Raw genomic sequence first — 22,702 nt, 5'->3', positions numbered from 1 at the left:
CCCTCTCTGGTCAGCTTTTGCATCCCCAAGCTGCAGAGAGTAGAGCCTGGGTCTCTCTGTGCCTGAATGATTCAGTAGAATAAGTGCTGCCGTCCAAGGGAGAGAAATTGAAGTGCTGTTGCTGGATACTCAGCGGACACTGAATCAGGGCACTGTGCCTTTAAGAAAGATGAAAGCACATCTCGGGGGTGGAGCCTGGCCCAATTATCCAGGTCCTGGGAAGTTGTTAGGGCCTGCCTTTGCTGAGACCAGGCCTTGGCGGTTCTGGTTTGCAGTTCTCACAGCCCCGGCCCTGCGTCCCTACTTCCCTGCTGCCACACGACTGAGCTTTGGCACCGGTGAGCCTCCCTCCCACCCGCCCACCCACGAGCTCGCTGTGCCGCCGTCTTTCCAAGCCTCGTGTTGACAGCTATCATTTTCAAACTCCTCTTCAGGCCTTTCTTCTTCCTCTCAAGTTCAGGCTCTTCCGTGGTTAAAATCATCTTCTCTACATTTTCCCTTTCCTACCTCTCAGCCTGTGCTGGGGGCGGGGAGCCGGCAAAAGTAAGGAAGAAGGCTGATTTTCCAGGCTGAACTTCAGAGGGTGAAGGTGAGGCCACCCAGTCTGCTGGCTGAGCAGGTGTTTTGAAGTGTGTGTGTGTGTGTGTGTGTGTGTGTGTGTGTGTGTCCTCTGAGCTGGAATCAGTGACTCCGGAGAGAGGCTCCAGGTGTCCCATGCCTCCAGCCCTTACCTGGTATTCCAGGTACACACAGTAGGTACTCGACAATAATGGGCAAAGATTAAGAAATGCAGAGTAATGGCAGGAGAACTGGTCTGGGAAATTAAGACACTTGGATTCTATCTCCAGTTCCACCTGTAGCTTTTTCAAAGCTCCTTGACCTCCCCAGGCATGCACTTTCTATAAAAGAGGCCAATAATTCCATCCTCACCTCCTCTGGCTACTGTGAGACCAATTAGATGACTGAGGAGATATTTTCTTCCAAAGGACCAGAGAACAGAACCAGGTGGGTGGAAGTCACAAGGGGGCAGATTTTAGGTCAAAATCAAGAAGAAATTTCCATTAACCAAAGTCCCTTCTATAGGCCACGTAATCAAGCAGAGAGCCTTCTGTTCTGGGAACCACGCAAGACAGACAGGTGGACCAGCTGACTGAAGTCCTGCCTGAGGGGGGCTGAACCCTGGGCTGTAAGGTCCCTTTGAAATGCGAGCGGCTACATTTTGGTGGATATCAAAGGACTTTGGGAAGCATCTACGTGAGGCTGTAAGTACTTGGCTGTTCTGCGCATTTCCCAGAAGCCAGGCCAGGTTCAGGGACGGGAGATGGGCCCCAAAAGCCAGGGGAGAGCCAGCTGACCACCTGGGCTCTGGCGTCACAGAGTGACTTTGCCATTGCGGGCAGCACCTGGAGTCCAGAGCTTCTGCGTCTGGCAGGTGCACCGACAGAGAGCACAGGCACTTTCTGCTCAGGTCCCCGCAGTGGGCGAACTCTAGTGGGAACCGGCTCTCAGGACCCCTAGAGCCCAGGCTTCTCTGGCTGGGCCACACGCTCCCAAGGGAGGAGGCCGATGGTGAGACTGGCCCCTCAAGGAGATGCGAGCGCTCAGACAGGGAGGCCAGGTGTCCTCCACCGTGAAATCAGACCCTGCAAATCTGGTGCAAGCGGGGCCTCCCCGGGAGTCAAGCCCACCCTTCTTTCCTGGTGGTTCTTAGCTATAAACTCTGATCAAAGGAAAAGTTATCTTTCACATCTTTCAAAGCCTACCCCTCGGCTCCAAGACTGAGAATCAGACCCTCTCCTTCCACTCCCTAAAGGTCCTTTTGGGAGGATTCTCTCCCATTCCACAAGAATTGACTCAGGGTGGCTGGACAGACAGCTCCTGCCATCAGCGCCCCTGCAGGAGCCTGGTGCTCTCCTCCCCAGCATACACTTCTCCCCAGCGTACACTTCTCCCCAGTGTACGCTTCTCCCCAGCGTACGCTTCTCCCCAGCGTACACTTCTCCCCACCGTATGCACCCTCCGGTCTCTGCTGCCCACCCTTCATGCAAGGGAGATTTTCTTCTGTAACTTGGGGAGGGTAAAGTATTTTTGGTAGGGGAAAGGCCAGAGGAGATAAAGGGGTTATTTGACATCCCTCCTTTTGGCTGGTCCTGTGTGAGCTGTTGTATCGCCCAATTTGGCAGTGGGGGTTAGGTAGGGAGGACAAAGTTGGAGCTGAAGGAGACCGTTGAGGAAACCTTGCACACAAGTACAGCTGCTCTGGGGCTCAAGAGAAGATGTGCAGCTGGGGGTCAGAGGGCCCTCCCCTACTCCCCTGCTTGAAGCCCAGCCCGCTCTGGCGCCCCGGAGACTAGACGTGTTGGGAACATCTGAGACAGCCCCAGGTGTTGATGTGCCCATGGTGGATGCCAGCCACTGGGGGGGACTGAGCAGGGCAGGAAGCAGAGATGCCAGGCAGCACAGAGAGAAATTTGGACCCCTTGGGTGGTAAGAGAGGAGAGAGAAAAAGTGCTGCTCTGAGAAGAAGCTTTGCAGTTAGGGAAGGAGAGTAACCAGAGTGGAACACATGTTTGGTTAACTGTGTTTATGTAGGAGAGACAGAAACGTGATTATAGACTGAAGAGGAGAAGCTCACAGAAAAGCTGAAGTTGAATCATTAGGAGAAAGATAATTAATGGATCAAAGACACAGTGAGGGCGGGGAAGGGATCTTGGAGGCAGAAGGGATTTTCCTTAAACAGGACGAGGGAGGACGAAGGTAGGAAGGAGGTAGAGACCCAGCGGGTAGCCTTCACCCCACCCCTGAAATGGAAGGGAAGGTCCCTCACAGCACCCTCTGCAAGCGAGGGGCTCGAGGAAGCGGAAGGTCTGAAGTGGCCGCAGTGGGGCTGGGGAGGTGCTGCACAGGACCTGGGGGCCTCAGGGCTTGAAGATGTGCCGAAGCCACCACAGCCAGCTGTGAGCCTCGGCGGGGAACCCCTAGAGGGGACAACTAGCGAAATGGCCCAAGAGTCACCAGGAGGGACTGCTGAGTGTAGACATTCACCGCCCCGCCCCCCACCCATGGGGGGGGCTGGCCTGAAAACCCCAGGGGCCCACTTCTGGCTCTGTTCCCATGATGCCATAATGATGGGATATTGGGCGAACCTGGAGACTCTTGGGGTTTCCTCTGTCTGGTTGGTGGAGCCAGTGGAAACTCATCGCCTGGCTTAGGAGTTGATGAAGGAGGGGAAAGCTGGCTAAAGACTTGCTGTAGCTCTTGGGAAGAGCAGAGTACGCTATTCATGGTACCACCCGCTGCCCCGGAGAGCAGATATTGAAGGCAAAGCAAATCTCGCAAGGCCCATCGAATTATTTCCCTGGGATGCAGTGTCTAGTGGCAAATGATGAAGGATTGGTGCTCGGGATATCGGGAGCCCAGCCTGACTGCCTCAGAAAACTGGGGGACTTCGCTTAGGTCGTTGGCCTCCGTTTCCTCGTCTCCTTGGGGGTGTATTTGCGGTCACATCATCGGGTGAGGGAGCAACTTCATAGGAGTTGGGTCTTAGCAAATCTGAGAGCAGAAAGAGAGTCAAGAGTCGGTCAGGTTCGCATCTCTTCTCCCCCCCACTCCCCCGAATCAGCGCAGACATCCCACAGGTTTAGGAACAGGATCCGAGTGAACTGGTCCATCCAGGGCCCTCTGTCCCCCACACCACCCCCACTCCCCAACCCTGCTGCCATCATCAGACACAGGCAGCAGAGGTGGGGAGTCTGTCCACCCCTTGTCACATGCTGTAGTCGCTGCACCAGCTTCTTTGCTGCTGATCCCGACCTGGCTCTGCAACCGGCTCCGTGACCAGCACAGCTCGGGCTGTGCTCACCAGTTTGGTGTCTGAACCCAGAACACCACCAGAGCAGCCCCAGCTCCCTGGCGGCAGGTGGCTTGTTTTCTGCCCCTGCAGGGATCTGAGATTGATTTAGCCTGTTTCCGTGGCAGCGCTGGTTGCAGTTGCAGCATCTGCTTCCCCACGAGGCTGGGTGAGTCACGGCCGCCCACGCTAACCCGTGGCACAGCACAGTCCTGCCGGGAGCATGGATAAATCAGCAGGAGGTTGCTGGAGCACTTTGCAGTGCCTGGTGGCTTCCTGCCCTGGGTCTCAGGCCCAGTACAAATAGTGTACTGGGCGTAGGGCCATGGACTGGGCTTACCCACCCAGAAAACTGGCAGTCTCTGCCCACGAGAGCTGTTAGATCAGCTTTGACTGAATTCAGAGTGGTTTTATCTTGGCTCCAGGAGCTGCAAGGCCTTATGGGAGAGAAATGCAGGTTTTCAGACTCCAAATCCAGTGCTCTTTTTCACTACCCAACGATCAGCTCTCAAACTTGTCTTTCTCTGGCTACCTCAGCACCCAGGTCCCTTCTGGCTCTCATCCCAGGACCTTCCTTTGTGACACCCATCAGCCCTCCCCTCTGGACAACAGTCCTCAAATTGGATTCTTTCCCAGGCCTTCTCCTCCCTGAAACTTATCTTTTCTTCATCCTTTCCTCTCTACTGAACTGGGTAATCTGGAAGAAAAAAAAAAAAAAAAGAGTTCCTTCTGTATCATTAAGGCTAATAGCAGGTTATAGGGCTAATCTCAAAGGTATTGCTTTTATCCTTGACTTTGAGAGACAGAACATCCACCTAAGACAATGGTTTCTCAAAATATATTCCCTGGACCAGCATCAGCATCACTGGGGAGCTGGTTAGAAATGCAAATTCCCAGGCCCCACCCCAGAGTACTGCATCACAAACTCGGGGAATGAGGGTTGACAGTCTGTGTTTGAACAAGCGCTCCAGGTGATTCGAATACACTCCAGAGTTTGAGAACCCCTGGTCTAAGGAAGTGGGTCTGCGGCAGTGGGGATGGAGTGTTTTGGTCCTTACTTCTGGCTGTGGTCGCGGCACAGCTGCAAGTGTCTCTGTTTTGTGTGAGCCCCACTGGGGGGCTTGGGTAGGCAAAGACCCCAACTGCTCCAATTCTGGGGGCCTGGAGTTTTCCTCAATTACGTCCTTCCTCCAGATGGTTTGCATCAATGGAGAGAAACTGGTGTGCTTCTTTCTATGTGGAAAAGGCAGCATTACCTTACCTACCACAGAGAGGGCCTTGGGGGTAGAAGGAAACCCACCTATTGGAAATAACCAATCCAGCCATTGTGTCCGGGGCCTAGATCCCACAGAGCACACTTCCTAAGAGCTGAGGAAAAGGCACTCATAATACTTATTAATCAATGTCCATTCCTCTTCCACCTCTCAGTTCTTTTTTTTTTAACATTTACTGATCACCTCTGTGCTTGGTCCAGTAAACGGCCCCATGACCCAACTCACGGGAGAGTGAGAGCATCAGTCAGAATAGATCAGTCTATGCCAGGGTATCAAACAACCCCGCTGTCTCAGTGCCTTAACATAACAAGCTTCTTTTATAAATGCTTCTTCGCCAATGAGGGACTGCTCTGCTCTGCTCCACAGAATCTCTCAGGGGCTCAGGGTGATAGAACCCATCATCTTATAGCTGCCTTGGTCACCGCAGCAGGAAAAGAAACAGCTGGAGGGGGTCAGGCACTGCCCACCCGCCCCGCCTCGCCAGCCCAGAAGGTGAATCCTGGCGCTTCTGCTGGCATTACACTGGGCAGATTCAGTCACAGGGGCCAGGACGTGTGTGCAGAAAGACAAACGGATACAGTCACACGTTAAAAGCCGTCACCACACCGGGGAAGACCCCTCATTTAATCCTCTTTTGCTCTCTAACAAACCTTTACAGCATCAGGCATCAGGCCAGACCCTGGGAATGTGGTGACACCAGGGCTGCTGCCCTGCACAGCCTGAGGAACATCACTCCCACTGTGTTCTGTATGAATCTGCCCCCTGCAGTTGTGTGACGCAGGAGCTCTGCCTCTGTTTTTCTGGGTCTGTTCTATTTTATCATGAATATCCATTTTCCCCAGCAGAAGAAACACTCTCAAAGGGCGGGAATGGTACCTGAGTAGCTCAGCACTATCATCTTAGAGTTTAGCACGGTGCCTGGTGGACTCAGTCAATGCTGGTTAAGTGGGTGCTTGAAAATGAATAATACTTGACTGCGTTTCCCACCGATCCCAGCCTTCAGGGAGCTTAAAATCGGCCGAGTCAAGAGCTATACAAACAATTAACTGAAATCTCAAAAAAAAATCTCATGCCAGAGAGAGCAAAATACATGTCACATAAAAATCTGGGCTACGTGGCTTGGAGCACAGAAAAGCACGGGGTCACTTTGACCCAGGTGGGCTCAAGGAAGCTATCCTTGTTCTGTCGGTGAAGCACTCAGGTCCAAAGAGGTTGATGGCCCTGTCTGACACGGGGTGAGCTGCAAAGCAGTGGAAGGACCCTGTTGTATCCCTTGGTCTGGTGTTATTTTCTTCTCCCCACACTATTAACTAACAAATCGCTATTTTTGCAGAGCAGTTCACAGTTTTCTGACAGCTTTCCTGTGCAGCTAAGACCTAAAATACCCCCAGGCGCCCAGCCTGAGAATTTGGTTAGCTTTTGGTGCTGCGTTCACTTCCCGTAGGGGATGTGGGATGTGTCTTTTGTTGTGAGGCTGGAACGTCTAGTTCTCCCTGCCTGGTTCTACCTCACAGCACTTTCCCCCCCACCTGCCCCACTCCCCAGCTGCCCAGGACAGCCTCGCAGAGCAGGTAGCATTTCCAAAAGGCATCTGCAGAAAGGATGCCTACCTTCCCCCGCAGGCAGGAACGCGACCCATTATTTTGAGCTCGCAAGGGAACACAATGACATAAGCTTCCCATCTGCCTCCCCAAACACTTTTGAAACGATTCCATCTCAAGTCCGTTAATTTTATGGGGACTCTAAAGACAGGGCAAAGTTAGCATTTATCATCTGGAATCTCCATCATTCAGGCTTTGTCACTCTGTGTCCTTTTCTCTCTCACCTGCCTTCCTTCCCCTCCTGCAAACCTCTCCCTGACTCGGGCCCAGCTAGGGCTCCATTCAGTCTAACAAACATTTCTTGAGTGCCAACTCTGTACAAGGCCCATGCTGGGTGTTGGAGATTCAAGGACGAGTAGGACAAAGTCAGAAGCTCAGGGAGCTTTGCTGTCAGTGGGTTTGGCCCAATCGCGACACCTTCCTAAGATACCTGCTTTCATCCTGTCCCCCCTTCTACCCTCTCCCTTTCACAGAACGTGTGTCCTCCTTAGATTCTTCTGTGTGCCAAGCAGTGAGCTAAGGGTTTGCATGCCTTCTTTCATTTAAGTTTTCAAATCAGGCAGATTCTATTATGTCCATTTTCCAGATAAGGACATTAAAGCTTAAGAGGTTATATAAATTGTCCAAGCTCAGACAGCTAAGAAAGGGCCCAGCTGGGATCCCTCCGAGATGGACTGCCTTCAAGACCCACCTTCTTCCTTCTTCCATTGTAGCCACCGAAACTCGAAACTCGGCAGTTGGCTATCTACACTCAGAACGAAAAGAACAAAGAAATATCTAGGGCTTTAGCACTCTCTCTACCACCCCTTCCTTTTGACATTGAGGGTTTTCTTGTTGTTGTTTCTAAGTCTAGTGATTCTTTCTAAGACCACGAACTTGGAGCTCATTGTCTCAGATTCCTGGAGTTTTAAAAACTGGATGTTTTAAACATTTCTTCACCCTCTAGAGGGTAGGAGAAGCCTTTTCTGACACCACTTGAGCACTGGTTTGGCCTCTGTCTCAGAAGTCATGTCCAGGAGTCCTGGAAACAGCACAGATGCTGGGCTGTCTTTTCACATCCTCGGAGAGGGGGATGGTCCAAGAAGTGGTTCACACTGTCAGTCTACTGAAAAGCTTCATTCACGACCCTCTTTCATCCTTTGATCCCCTTGGAAGAGCAGGAGATGACACAGACCCCCATGGAGGTTTCTGAAGGGTCCCATCAGGAAAATGGACAGCACCGGAGGGCCGTCTGTTGGTTGTCATGTGATTTGCATGTTGCGTGTAGTTTTCAAGCATTCCCACAAACCAGCCAAATGTCTATGGCAGGATCCACAGTATGATTTTGTTATTCTTATTCTGGTGTTTGAAGCTGGCAAGTCTTGATTTTTGTTTTTAATTGGGGTATAGTTGTTTTACAATGTTGTGTTAGTTTCTACTGCACAGCAAAGTGAATCAGTCATATGTATACATATATCCCCTCTTTTTTGAATTTCCTTCCCATTTAGGTCACTACAGAGCACTAAGTAATGTTCCCTGTGCTATACAGCAGGTTCTCATTAGTTATCTATTTTATACATGTTAGTGTATATATGTCGATCCCAGTCTCCCAGTTCATCCCGCCCTCCCTTTCCCCGCTTGGTGTCCATACGTTTGTTCTCTATGTCTGTGTCTCTATTTCTGCTTTGAACCACTTTTTTTTTTTTTTTTTTTTTTGGCGGTACACGGGCCTCTCACTGTTGTGGCCTCTCCCGTTGCGGATCACAGGCTCCGGATGCACAGGCTCAGCGGCCATGGCTCACGGGCCCAGCCGCTCTGCGGCATGTGGGATCCTCCTGGACTGGGGCACGCATCCGCGTCCCCGGCATTGGCAGGCGGACTCTCAACCACTGCGCCACCAGGGAAGCCCTCTATTTCTATTTTGGAAACAGGTTCATCTGTACCATTTTTCTAGATTCCACATATATGCATTAATATACGATATTTGTTTTTCTCTTTCCGACTTACTGCACTCTGTGTAAGAGCCTCTGGGTCCATCCACGTCTCTACAAATGACCCAATAGCGTTCCTTTTTATGGCTGAGTAATATTCCATTGTGTATATGTACCACATTTTCTTTATCCATTCATCTGTCGATGGACATTGAGGTTGCTTCCATGACCTGGCTATTGTAAACAGTGCTACAATGAACATCAGGGTGCATGTGTCTTTTTGAATTATGGTTTTCTCAGGGTATATGCCCAGTAGTGGAATTGCTGGGTCATATGGTAGTTCTATTTGTAGTTTTTTAAGGAACCTTCATACTGTTCTCTGTAGTGGCTGTATGCATTTACATTCCCACCAACAGTACAAGAGGGTTCCCTTTTTTCCACACCCTCCCCAGCATTTATTGTTTGTAGATTTTTAAATTATTATTAATTTATTTTATTTTTGGCTGCGTTGGGTCTTTGTTGCTGCGCTTGGGCTCTTCTCTAGTTGCGGAGAGCAGGGGCTACTCTTCATTGTAGTGTGTGGGCTTCTCATTGCAGTGGCTCTCTTGTTGTGGAGCACAGGCTCTAGGCTTGCAGGATTCAGTAGTTGTGGCATGCAGGATCAGTAGTTGTGGCTCACAGGCTCTAGAGTGCAGGCTCAGTAGTTGTGGCACACGGACTTAGTTGCTCTGCGGCATGTGGGATCTTCCCGGACCAGGGCTCGAATCTGTGTCCCCTGCATTGGCAGGCGGATTCTTAACCACTTTGCCACCAGGGAGGCCCTGTTTGTAGATTTTTTGATGATGGCCATTCTGACTGTTGTGAAGTGATACGTCATTTGCATTTCTCTAGCAATTAGCGATGTTGAGCATCTTTTCATGTGCCCCTTGGCCATCTGTATGTCTTCTTTGGAGAAATGTCTATTTAGGTCTTCTGCCCATTTTTTGATTGGGTTGCTTGTTTTTTTTTGATATCAAGCTACAAGAGCTGTTTGTATATTTTGGAGATTAATCCCTTGTCATTTGCAAATATTTTCTCCCATTCTGAAGGCTGTCTTTTCATCTTGTTTATGGTTTCCTTTGCTGTGCAGAAGCTTTTAAGTTTCATTAGGTCCCATTTGTTTCCATTACTCTAGGAGATGGATCAAAAAAGATTTCTTTTTTGTACTCCCCTCACCCAGCCACTCCAGCCTATACAAATTCCCTATGCCTCTGTGTGGAGAGGCAAGGAAAGCAGGAAAAATGTAAGAACTCCCTGGATGGTCTTTCGGGGCCACCTGCCCTCCCCGACAGTTTTGGCGCCAAATGCCTCCAGGAACACTGACTCAGTCTCATATCGCATCACCCCCACCAAAGCCTGCAAAACCCTCACACTGAGCTCGGTCTTGAAAGCAGCCTTGGATAGGTAGTGATCAAGACTCAGTTAACTGCAGCGGGAAGGGGGCAGACGTGGAGCTGAAAGTATGGCCGCTGGGGATCCAGGAAAAGGCAAGAGGTCGTGTGTTGACATAAGGAAAGTCTCTCAGCAGATAGTGAAGCTGGGGACATACATCCAGGTTCAGAATAAGGACCTCTGCCCCAAGAAGTCCAGTCCTAGAAAGACTGAGTCACTGGGGCAGGTTACAAAAGTGGGGACTCACGTGGTGCAGGGGGAAGAACCATAATTAGTTTCAACAATCTGGGTGGGGATTTGTTTTCTCATCCTCACTCACTTTTATAACTGGGGCTTAATATCCAAGTCACAGAAGCAACAAGAGTAACTCAGTGCTGAGTGGCAGGACGTTGAAGTTGAGCTACTGAAATCTCTCCAGCTAAAGGCAGGCATACTGAACACATGTTTTTGTCTGTCCTGCTCCTCCCCAGCCCCCCCACCCTCTGATAGCACATGATCCACATCGTTACCTTCCCTGCACAGCTACTACAGAATCATCAGCTCTTTTATGTGACATACCCCTCCCCCTATGGCCCCAGTTGACTGGTCCAAGGGCAACATCTGACCAGGGTGACTAACCAGGGCCCTTCCCAGAGATGTTTAAACTTGGGATCCAACTCATTGAGACACCTTCTCCGTGTGACTCTCGCCCACCCTGCCAGTGCTCAGCATGTGTCCCCTCTTTCTTACTCTCTGTTTCTGACTTCATATGACATATCTCCTGTAACGGATTCTCTATCCATGGACCAGCGTGTTCTCCAAATGGTTAACGTGCCATTGGGAATCTGATGTTCCTGCTGCTTTTCCATGTATGCCTTGCTGTAAAGCCAGAAATCAAGAATGATTTAGTCATTTTCTTCCTTGGGTTTCACACAGCTTCTTTCAGGGCAGTCAAAAGATTCTGACTTCATTTTGAAGTCAAAGGGTTCCTTTCAACACTGCAGCTCTCTGTGCAACCTCCGGAATCTTTCCTGGTATTCAGAGCTTCTGAGTGGCCCTTTTTCTACCGGATGCCTGAGTCGAACCTTAGCTAATTTCAGTTAAACTCCTCAAGCTGAGAGTTAGGTGAACTTAGTAAGCTGTCTTTTTAAAGAAACAGACTGATTCTGATATAGAATCATATTTAGTTATTTTTGTGCTATCCACTTATTTCATCTAGTAGATTGTAAACTTCTGGAGGAGACTTAAGTGTTAAATACCTTTGTATCCCTTGGCTCACAACCATACACTTATTAAATATTCAATAAATACAAGTTTAATACCTAACTGAATCATTCAATCACATTCTTCTGTTAAATATAAAATTAATGCTTTAAGTATCATTAATCAAATAGATAATCCCACTAGGATACATTTTAAGGTATACTGTTATATATTAGAATGGTTTCATTTATTTTTTTATTAAAGTAAAGTTGATTTACAAGTTGTGTTAGTTTCTGGTGTACAGCAAAGTCATTCAGTTATACATACATATATACATATTCTTTTCCATTATGGCTTATTACAGTATTGAATATAGTTCCCTGTGCTATACAATAGGACCTTGTTGTTTATCTGTTTTATATATAGTAGTTTGTATCTGCTAATCCTAAACTCCTAATTTATCCCACTCTTACCCCCTTTCCCCTTTAGTAACCATAAGTTTGTTTTCTATGTCTGTGAGTCTTTCTGTTTCGTAAATAAGATCATTTGTGTCATATTTTAGATTCAACATGTGATATATGGTATTTGTCTTTTTCTTTCTGACTTATTTCACTTAGTAGGATAATCTCTAGGTCCATCCGTGTTGCTGCAAATGGCATTATTTCATTATTTTTTATGGCTGAGTAATATTCCTTTGTATATGTTTACCACATCTTCTTTACCCATTTATCTGTCGATGGACACTTAGGTTGTCTCCATGTCTTGGCTATTGTAAATAGTGCTGCTGTGAACATTGGGGTGCATGTATCTTTTTGAATTAGAGTTTTCTCTGGATATGTGCCCAGGAGTGGGATTGCCGGATCATATGGCTAACTCAACTAAAACCATTTTTAGTTTTTTGAGGAACCTCCGTACTTTTTTCCACAGTGGGTGCACCAATTTATATTCTTACCAACAGTGTAGTAGAGTTTCCTTTTCTCCACACCCTCGCCAGCATTTGTTATTTGTAGACTTTTTAATTATGGCCATTCGGACTGGTGTGAGATAGTACCTCATTGTAGTTTTGATGTGCATTTTAGAGTGGTTTTATAATAGACCCCGATATTAATAAAATTGGGCTAAACTAACTGACACTTTCCTTTTGTGTATGGCACACCCAACTGCTAAGAGACCAGTTTCCAAATATGTGTCCTGTATAAGGAAGATCTCCTGCTTTCCCCATCAAAAACTGTTTAACCCTTTGATGGAATAGGAAAATCTCACTGGCAGAGCACAAATGGAAGCTGTTCAAGGGAGTTGGTGGCGGGGGGGGGGGGGGGGGGTCACCTTGAACTGTCAGTGAGTATTTGTTCTGTCTGCCATGGGCCAGAGCTCAGTTAGAAGGAACTTATGAGAGCCTTCTCCCTGCCCCAATCCAGAAAGCAGGGGTCATGGCACCCCTGACAGACGCACAAGGAGAACCCATTAGAAGTGGGCACAGAAAGGTCCTACCAGGTGGCGGGTTTGATAGGTCATGAGTGGGGACAGAGCAACCCCGTGGAGAGAAGCAGTAGCCCAAAGCCTGGGACACAGGCTTACCCCAGCTTCCCGTTTTCTTACTGCACCCAGACTCCCACACATGGCAAGCCAGGTCTCTGGTGTGAAGTCCTCACGTGGCCCCAGATTTTCTGTGTATTGAGGGAAGGCAGTCCACTCTCAGAGGAGTACAGGTATAAGAGCACAGAAATTTCTACCACCTTGTAGCCAGGAGAGGAAATTCGAAGGCCCAGGGCAGAGCAGAAATGTGTTATAAATTTACACCTTGACTCTGCTCCTCAGCTGATGACCTGGGTGAAACGCACACACACATACAGATGAACATATAGGATTCCGGTGGCTCAGTGGAAGCACAGAGGTGGAGAGAGAACCCCTGCTCCCAACTGCCTCTCCAGGTCCCAGCTGTTCCCAAATATCCTGCATTAGAATAGGTCAGGCGGCTGAGGACATCAGTTGTTCTGGCCTGCCCAGTGTCCATGCCACCCTGTCTGACAATGGCATCCTGATTTTCCTTTGGACATCCACCCTTCCCCTCCCCCGCCCCAGTCCTTGTGGCCTCATAACTCCTGTTCTAGAAGTGGACACCTGCTCCCATCCTGGCCAAACAGTGGGTTCCATCCCCCTGGCCATGGTGATGATTTAGGAGAAGGGCATGAGACCCAAGCCCAACCAGCCAGCCCAGGGTAGATGGCTGGAATAGGAGAAAGAGGCACCCTTTTCCCATGGGGCAAGCCTAGGGATTCTGGGTGGGGTGGGGAGGAGAGGGGTGCTGTGTGGGGTGTTGGTGCCTGAGAATAGAACCAACATGGGGAGGTCAAAGGGAGCAGCACAACCCTTATTCAACAGATTCCCAAGCCAAGAAATTCCCAGCCAGATTGAGTCAGCTCTTAATGCAACCAAGAGTCCCTTTGGTGAATACAACTGCCAATGGTCCCGGCAATTAGAAAAGGGAACAAAGGGAGGGACCATCACTGAGGTGCCAACCTGGAAGGGCTCCACTTCTGGGCCTTTTCCATTTTCACCCCTGAGAGGGGTTCACACAGAGGCAATACTCCTTGAGAGGCCGCCTGCAAATCCCAACAGCCGGAGGGCCCTCGGCTCCCTCCCCACTTCCCGCCCTCTGTGTCATTGTTAAGGGAGGGGTGGGTTCCTTGTGTGTGCACTTTACCTGCAGAGCCATTTTTGGACCTTGTTTTCTATAGACCAGAAAATGGCTGAAATTAGGAAACATTTGAAGTGGCTCTTCATCAAGCCCAGAAGAGATTTCTGCAGTTGCTATATTTAAAAGCCCAGCAGCAGGTTGTTTGGGCTTATGTCGTGCTGTTATGTAATAAACATAATGTTAAGCTTTGGAAGACTTGAACACTGGTTGGGGGGGGGAGGAAAACAGTAGCCTCACAATGATGTGTGCCCTGCAGATGCTTTGTAGAGGTTGGGGAGAAGCTAATATAGTTTCTACATTAAATAGTGTGAAAATAACCATGTGTACACAGCAGATTTGAATTACTGTGTAAATTCCCAAAGGAGACAGTAGGGGAAAAAAAGAAAGAAGAAGAAAGAAAGGAGGTTGTGTATTAATATAAGGGAAAATGTAATCAACAACCAAACAGAAGCTGGTTTTAGTAAGATAAAGGGACTCAAGAGATGTGGGCTGATCTCCTGTAGAAAGGAGATTGTATTGCTTTTCTAGGCTGTGTAACAAATTGCCGTAAACTTAGTGGCTGAAAACATCATGAATTTATTATAACAGCGTTCTATAGATCAGAGGTCTAGTCATGGTGTGGCTGGGTTCTCTGCTCACGGTTTCATGACATGAAATCAAGGTGTCAGCCAGGCTGGGGCCTCATCTGAAGTATGGGGTCCTCTTCCAAGCTCACACAGCTGTAGGCAGAATTTAGTTACTTTTGGCTGTAGGACTGAGGGTCCCCTTTACTTTTTGGCTGTCGCTGGGAATTGCTCTCAGCTCTTAGAAGCCTCCTACGTTCCCTTACCATGTGATCCCCTCCATAGGCCCTCTTACGACATAACTCTTAGCTCCTTCAAGGCCAGGAAAATCCCTCTCACATTTCCAATCTCTCTGACTTCTTCCATCTCTGACCGCTAGACCCTCTTTAAAGAGCTCACCTGTTTAAGTCAGGCTCACTCACCTCAAGGAAAGAGATTACATGAGTATGCACACTAGGGGGTGAGAATCTTGGGAGCCATCTTAGAATTCTGTCTACCTCAGTGATCAAACTTTCGTACAGAAGCAGGGATCCAACATACGTAATCTTAATATGCTACTGACATGGGCTAAATGTTTATGTCCCACCAAAATTGATATGTTGAAGCCTTAACCCCCAATGTGATGATGTTCACAGAGAGGAAGCCTTTGGGAGGTGATTACGTTTATTTGAGGTCATGAGGGTGGGGGTCTCACAATGGGATTGGTGTCCTTATAAGAAGAGGAAGAGAGACCAAAGCCCTCTGTCTCTGCCATGTGAGGGTATACTGAGAAGGTAGCTGTCTACAAGCCAGGACAAGGCCCTCACTGAGACCTGAACTAGCTGGCACCTTCATCTTGACTTCCAGCCTCCAGGACTGTGAGAAATAGACGTCAGTCTGTGGTATTTTGTTATAGCAGCCCAAGCTGACTAAGATGACTACAGCACCAAAGGTCCCATTCATCTACCTTCACACAAGCCTTGTGGAAAACAGGGTGTTCAAAGGCTGTGAAAACATTCAGTATCTAGAGTTTTCCAATAACTGTCCTTCTTCTCTACCTCATTTGTTTGTGCCTTTATTCATTCAATGACTGAGCTCCTATTCTCCCCTTGGCACTGTGCTTGACCCCAGGGCCATGTCTAGAGTGAGATTAGTGAGACACCTGGGGACAGATAAGATGTAAGGGGTGCCCATTTGCACAACCCTGAGAATGACTGCCCCCTGAGATTTTGCACACTAGCTTCAGAAGGGCACAAAATTTCTCCTAAAAAGCATAGTTGAGTACAACTAAAAACTGAGCCCTTCTGACCTTTGATGAGTCCATAAATAAAGGTGTAGAGTCATTTATAACACTATTAAGATAAAATCTGACCCTAGTAGAAACTCGGTGCTCCATTTCACTGAATCATAACTCTGATGAAACCTCCGCCACCAGGTGCTCCACCAAAATGTTTGTGCAGTTTTCTCACATCCCAGGGAGAAACCCATGTGTCCCAGGAGCATCCTCATATCCTCTTCACCTCTTGCTCAAGTTTTCCCTCTTATCGGCCATTTCAGTGCCAGCTGGGTTGCCTGTTGGGAGATTTACATGAATTTCTTTCTTTCTCCTTACTTCCATCCACAATACGGAGCTGAGCCACTCATCAAACTCTGACTTGCCATCCTGAAAGTTGCCCAGAATTTCTCTCATCTGACTGAGAAGCCCCTGGCTCTGTTCTGAGCGCCCTGGGGGCCTTGCCGGTCCTCGGGTGCAAAGGCAGCTGAACCCTGTGACCTCAGTCCTGAAGGAGAGCCTGGGAAAGGAGACCACCCCCAACGCCTCTTGCTCGGGAGCTTTCAGGCTCTTTGGTGAACCGTCCTCTACTCACTGTTCTCTGCTCCCCCATTGGGTGGGAAGATGAGCCCCACATGGTTACAGTCCCGGGGCTGAGAGCCCTGCCACCTCCTTGTTTAGGTTAAATTTCCTTAAGAAACCAAGAACAGCTCTGAGTTAGATCTCCTAGGGTATTTCTCTGTGCTGAGTGCTTCACCAGGAAGAAAGTTAAACAGAGTACTGAGCTGATAGCAAATACATGGGACTGATTCCCCAGCCTCAGCCATGGAAGGGACTTGAGGGGTTGCACCTTGGGGCCTCTCGTGCTGCCACAACCCAGATCTGCATCTTCTAGAATTCTTTGCACAACAGCAAAGGACTGTTGCTGTTGTGAGGACTTTCTTTACTCCCACCCTCATGCCCTGAGCAAGGCAGATGTTTACTTCCAGCACTAGAAGAAGGAGGGGGTGAGGGCAGAGATGGGGGGAATGCTAACCATAGCTAACCTAAGTCAGATCACCAGGCTGGCCGCTAGCCAGGCTCTGAATCGCCCTCTGCAGATAGCATAGGCAAAAAGCTGGGTCTCTGCGCCCTGCTCTCTAGGTTAAAGTTCTGATTCAAGGCTCAGTCACTCCCCCTTTGATGCTATTATCTATCATCCCTTTGCAGAGGAGGTGACTTGTTTAGACAACAAAAGGAACTTGAGATGGATCCTTACCTAGGGGTTCTCAGAACTGAAGGAGGTTCATTAATTTCTCTCCACCTCAGTTTCTTCATTCAAAAAAGTAGGCATAATTATGCAGGATTTTTTTTTTAATTAGAAATAATATATACCTGGCACAATGCTTGGAAACTGCTACCCCCTTAAGAAAGGGTTGCTACTGCTATTACTGTTATCCCTGCCTCAGGGTATGTGTTATTGATCTGAGCTGTGAGTTTGAGAGCTAAGATTGTGTGCATGGCTGACGGCAATGACAGTGCCTGACACAGGAGTTGTGCAATCAATGACTAAGTCTGGAATTTTAGCATGGGACATCAGCCCCACCAGGAAATAAGAGTCTACATGCAATTACCTGCTCTATTTCCTGGGTTGGTAGTTCTCAAATTCTTTGTGTTCTGGGCATATCTGATGGGACTGATACATTCAGACAGCTGTGAGTCAGCGGTAATTGCCACTCAATCCCTGCTATGGAAGAACGATGTCTCCCAATATCTATGAAAGCAACCACTGTGGTCCCACCATGTATTTGGATGCCCTTTGTCATTGTGGTTGGGGGTAGAATGTTTACTGCCCTGACCTCCCCAACTAACGTACACAAGAAGAATTCTCACATATCCACTTAACCACTGTATTTCTTGGCCATTGGTTTGATAAAACACACCTTCTACCTTTTCCCAGCATTTCAGGTTGTAGCCATGGTATGTTGGCCTGCAGGTCTCAGGCAGGTACTTCAATTGCCCTTGGAATTCCAGCATTTAGCTTTGCAGTCTCTATTTGTCAACAATCTCAAAGGTCCTTGACATATAGTCATTTGTAATTTTGCAAAGATGTCAATTTTTAGAAATTAGTTTATTATGGACTTCCCTGGTGGCACAGTGGTTAAGAATCCACCTGCCAATGCAGGGGACACAGGTTCGAGCCCTGCTCTGGGCAGATCCCACATGCTGTGGAGCAACTAATTCTGTGCGCCACAACTACAGAGCCTGTGCCCTAGAGCCTGTGAGCCACAACTACTGAGCCCGCGTGCCACAACTACTGAAGCCCACGTGCCTAGAGCCCATGCTCCACCACAAGAGAAGCCACTGCAATGAGAAGCCTGCGCACCACAACGAAGAGTAGCCCCCGCTCACTACAACTAGAGAAAGCCCGCTCACAGCAATGAAAACCCAATGCAGACAAAAATGAATAAATAAATAATGTTAAAATAATTAAACTATTAAAAAAATTAGTTTATTATACAAGTAATATATGAGTGTATATATATATATTGCAAAATGCTTATATAGTTGAGAAGTACACAAAACGTGTAGAAGTGTTCCTTTATTTGTATCAGTCAGAGTAGGCCACGTAACAAACACCCCCCCAAATCTCAGTGGCTTATAGCAACAAATGTTTATTTCTTGTTCACACTACATGTTTATCACGAGTTGGCTACAAGCTCTGCTTATTGCCTTTTTCACACCAGAACCAAAGCTGATGGAAAAACCTAGCCTCTATCTGGAACACTGTCAATCTGGCAGAAAGAAAAAGACAAGACAAATGAGGCCCTGACTTCTACAGCTTAGCACAAAAGTGATCAACATCTCTTTGGCCAAAGCAAGTCACATGGCCATTCCCAAGGTCAACAGTGTGGCGATATATCCTACAGAGAGGAGCGCAGCTGGGAAAGAAACTGGAAAGTTTGGTGAACAAGAAGACATCTCCCACTACCTCCTCCTAGGACAACTTCCCTCCCAGAGGTAACTGCTCTCAGCACCTCAGTCCCCTTTCTTATGTATTTGCCTAAGAGTGTGTGTGTGTGTATGAATATATATGTATGTACATAAATGTAGAATATTCACATGTTGTTCTGCAGCTTGCTCTGTTCATTTAATCTACCTCAGAGACCTTTTCATATCAGTACATATAAGCCTACCCCACTCCTTCTAACAACTATATGGCATTTCATGCCATAATATATTTAAATTCTTGGTGTACTTTTGGATCTTTTCAAAATTTTTTTCTGTTACAAATAATGTGATATTTATCCTTATGCATATGTCTGTGCACATGTGTATTTCTGAATAATAGGTTTCTAGAAATTAGTTGTTAAAATAGAGCATGTGTGCATTACCATTTCTAATAGATACCACCAATTTGCCTGGAAAAATGCCTCATCAGTGTACACAGACATCAGCAATATGCCTGATTTCCCAAATCCTCAACAACTCTTAATATTATTAAACTTTTTCTTTTTGTTGATCTGATAAATTTTTTAAATGGTTGTTCATTGTTTTAATGCATATAGTGCCTTTTCTTGTTTGTTGGTGAGGTTGAGTGTTGTTTGTATTTGTTGGCTAATTTCACAGTTTTTTCTTTTGTGAGTTGTCTGTTTCCCTTCTCCACCCATTCTCTAGTGGTTGTTTATTCTTTCACATTTGAATATGTAGAATTATAGTTTTTCTCAATATTAATCCTTTGTACTACTGCTTGTGAATATGAGTATCTTTCATTTACCATCAGGAACCTTCCTAAAAGCCAGACACAGAGTGAAAATATTAACCAGTAGCCTCTTTTTTGCTAATCCATCACTACCAACCAGTTTCCTAAAACAAAGAGAAAGTCAGTAAACGTAACAAATTACTTAGTATGTCAGATGTAGAAAACATTGCTTCCTGTTGACCACACAGTGACTCTGACTTTTAACAGACATTTGCATGTGTGCAGCCACACAGCCTCTCAGCACCGTCAACATCTGACTCACATCCCTTTGTTGATATTCCGCCCTCTTCAAAACATCTGCATATGATTCTGAAATTCCTCCAGTATTTGGAAAGTAACTAAAGAATTCCTGCCCCCTCCACCATAAATATATTACTTTGTTTAAAATGTTATATTAAATTTGGGAGATGTACAAATAAAGTTTTCTATGTAAATCTAGTCCCTAAACATGTTACATTGGAGAGGTATGTATGCTTTATGAAATCTGAGTGTTGATAAAGAGGGATTCTACTGAGAAAAGATTGCTAGGGAGGCAGCTTGTGAGGTGTATCTTTATTTGCGTCCAGTTTGGCCATTTAGTTTTTAATTTTGTTTTTGGCTTTTTTTCCCCAACTTTATTGAGATATAATTGGCATATAACATTGTGTAGGTTTATGATGTACAATGTGATGATTCAATATGTAATATATTGAAAAATGTTCATCACAATCCGTCACATCATGAAAATATCTTACATGTGTATGTGTGTGGTAAGAACATTTAAGATCTACTCTCTTAGCAGCTTTCAAGTGTACAATACAGTATTGTTACCTATAGTCCCCATGCTGTACATGAGGTCCACAGAGCTTATTCATCTTGTAACTGGAGTTTGGACCCTTTGATCAACATCTCCCCACATCCACATTTGCCCCTGGCCATCACCGTCCCACTGTTTCTATGAGTTTGGCTTTTTAAGATCCTACATGTAAGTGAGATCATCCAGTATTTGTCTTTCTCTGTCTGACTTATTTCACTTAGCATAATGCCCTCAAGGTCCACCCATGTTTTTGCAAATGGCAGGATTTCCTTCTTGTTTTTGTGGCAGAAGAATATATATATACCATATTTTCTTTATGCATTCATCCCTCAAACAAACTTAGGTTATTTCCAACTCTTAGCTCATGTGAGTAATGCTGCAGTGACTATGGGAGTGTGGATATCTCTTGGAGATAGTAATTTCATTTCACTTAAATATATACCCAGAAGTGGAATTGCTGGATTATAGGATAGTTCTAGTTTTAATGTTTTGAGGAAACTTCATACTGTTTTCCACTGTTGCTGTGCCATTGTTTTTCATTTTGTTCATGGCATTTTTTTGGTCGCATAGTTCGCCATTTTCATGTAATCAAATCTCAGTTATTTTTATTTAATATTTCTGGATTTGAAGTCTTGCTTTAAGAAGGCTTTTCCTAACTCAGGATTTCTTTTTGAAATTATCCTATATATACAGATATTTTTAAGTTGTTAGTTTTGTTTTTTGTTTAGCTCTTTAATCATAAGGAATTAATTATTGGATAAGATGTGAGGTGGTGTAGAGAAGGCTAGGCTACCTTTTCTCTGCCCTGAAGCAGGTAGCGTGTCAACCCAATACCATTTATTGGGTATTTCCTTCTTTCTCCAACTGGTTTGAAATGTACCATGAATTAAATTCTCAGCATAAAAAAAAAAAGTATTCTGTATCTTAAGGCATCAGATTTTATGGTGGAGCTGGTGTACAGGTGTGCAAATCTCAGGGAGCATGAGGTTAATTACAGCATCCATGGATCAACACAGGCATTCCCTGCACATTGTAATTATTCTCACAAACGTAAAAACTTTCTTATGTGTGACAAGCGATCCTGACAGCCAGACAACTGCTAATGATGCACGTCAAGGTGTTACTGACTTGGGTCCTTGGACTCTTTTTTTTTTTTTTGCGGTACGCGGGCCTCCCACTGTTGTGGCCTCTCCCGTTGTGGAGCACAGGCTCCGGACGCGCAGGCTCAGCGGCCATGGCTCACGGGCCCAGCCACTCCACGGCATGTGGGATCTTCTCAGACCCGGGCACGAACCCGTGTCCCCTGCATCGGCAGGCGGACTCTCAACCACTGCGCCACCAGGGAACACCGGGTCCTGGGACTCTTTAATCAATAGAAATTGATAACAGGCCAGACTAGGAATTCAGGCAAGGCTTTATTGGGAGTGAAAACAAGTAACAGGTTCCCTTGCTTGCTCTCCGAGGATGGCGGGCTGGTTCCTTAAATGGGGTGAGGGTAGGGGTGGATCTGTGGGTCAAGCTGGAGGGGTGGCTTAACTGATCTGCCCACCCCCTTGGTGCTGCTGTGTGCAGGGATCATGGGCAGTGCCCTGCTTTTGCTCCCCATACCTAAGAAATGGCATTTGGTTTGTGGCTTTTTTGTATCTTATTGCTCATAATTTGTCCCAACTGCTCATGCATGCAGTTATTTTTAGTCCCTTATAGTTTCTTTGTATTCTGTTGCTGCAGGAGACATTAGTCCAGGTGCAAGCACTCCAGTAAAGGGTCCCAGGTGCCAGGTCCCAGCCTATCTCAAAGGGATCTAAGAAAGTGAAAGACCATTACAAATAACTAGAGTCCTGTAGTAATAGAATTATTAAAGTTTTTAAGGGGTTGTTTTAATTTCTCAGTTATCCTTTAGTATGTTTTACGCAGGGCCTGTTTGGGTTTGATGGGGTTCAAGAATTCAAGGATTCAGTAGTTCTGGGCTGAGTCCCTGGACACATTCAGGTTCTACCGTGCCATGAGCTTTCCTGGTTCTGGAGATTCTCCTGCAACTGGTACCACCTTGGGGGCGGGAGCGGGTGAGACTTTTCCAAGCGTTTCCATCCCACACGTTGTGTGAGAGAGAAGGCTGCCTTCTGTGAGTCCGTTTCTCACCACCAGTGGCTTATCGTCCCATGGCAATCTGAGTGGCCCTTCTCCACACCTCAGAAATGCCTCATGCTGGTCTAATCAGAGGAGTTTAAAGGTGCTGGTGGGGGAGGTACAGGAGTGCAGGTAGTATTCAGAGGATGGTTGACATCATACGGCAGATGCTTTGAGCCTACTGTGTCCCAGGGGGTGGACTTAGATAATTAGCAGATGAGTTGACAATTGCCTAAAGAAAGAGAACAGAGTGCGGTAGGAAAGGGGAGTGAGTCA

At 46.9% G+C, this 22,702-nt stretch overlaps 1 protein-coding gene across 12 annotated transcripts in view; it reads left to right on the top strand.

The window, feature by feature from the left end:
- The first annotated feature begins 254 nt into the window (after window positions 1–254).
- SIPA1L1 (signal induced proliferation associated 1 like 1) overlaps window positions 255–22,702 on the top strand; it is a 500,730-nt gene continuing 478,282 nt past the window's right edge. For 9 of the 12 annotated variants that reach the window (XM_069540435.1, XM_069540434.1, XM_069540433.1 and 6 more), the window contains exons 1-3: window positions 255–338; window positions 1,084–1,262; window positions 18,488–18,761. The gene's annotated coding sequence lies outside the window, so the exon portion shown is untranslated. Of the gene's footprint in view, window positions 339–414; window positions 590–888; window positions 1,006–1,083; window positions 1,263–18,487; window positions 18,762–22,702 lie in introns of those variants that run through there. The other 3 variants (XM_060004292.1, XM_060004291.1, XM_069540429.1) reach the window with 3 other exon arrangements.

Source organism: Delphinus delphis, chromosome 2 (assembly GCF_949987515.2).
Source record: "Delphinus delphis chromosome 2, mDelDel1.2, whole genome shotgun sequence".
NCBI lineage: Eukaryota > Metazoa > Chordata > Mammalia > Artiodactyla > Delphinidae > Delphinus > Delphinus delphis.
The sequence above is the reverse complement of the archived record's forward strand: the minus strand, read 5'-3'. Positions and strand labels throughout refer to the sequence as shown.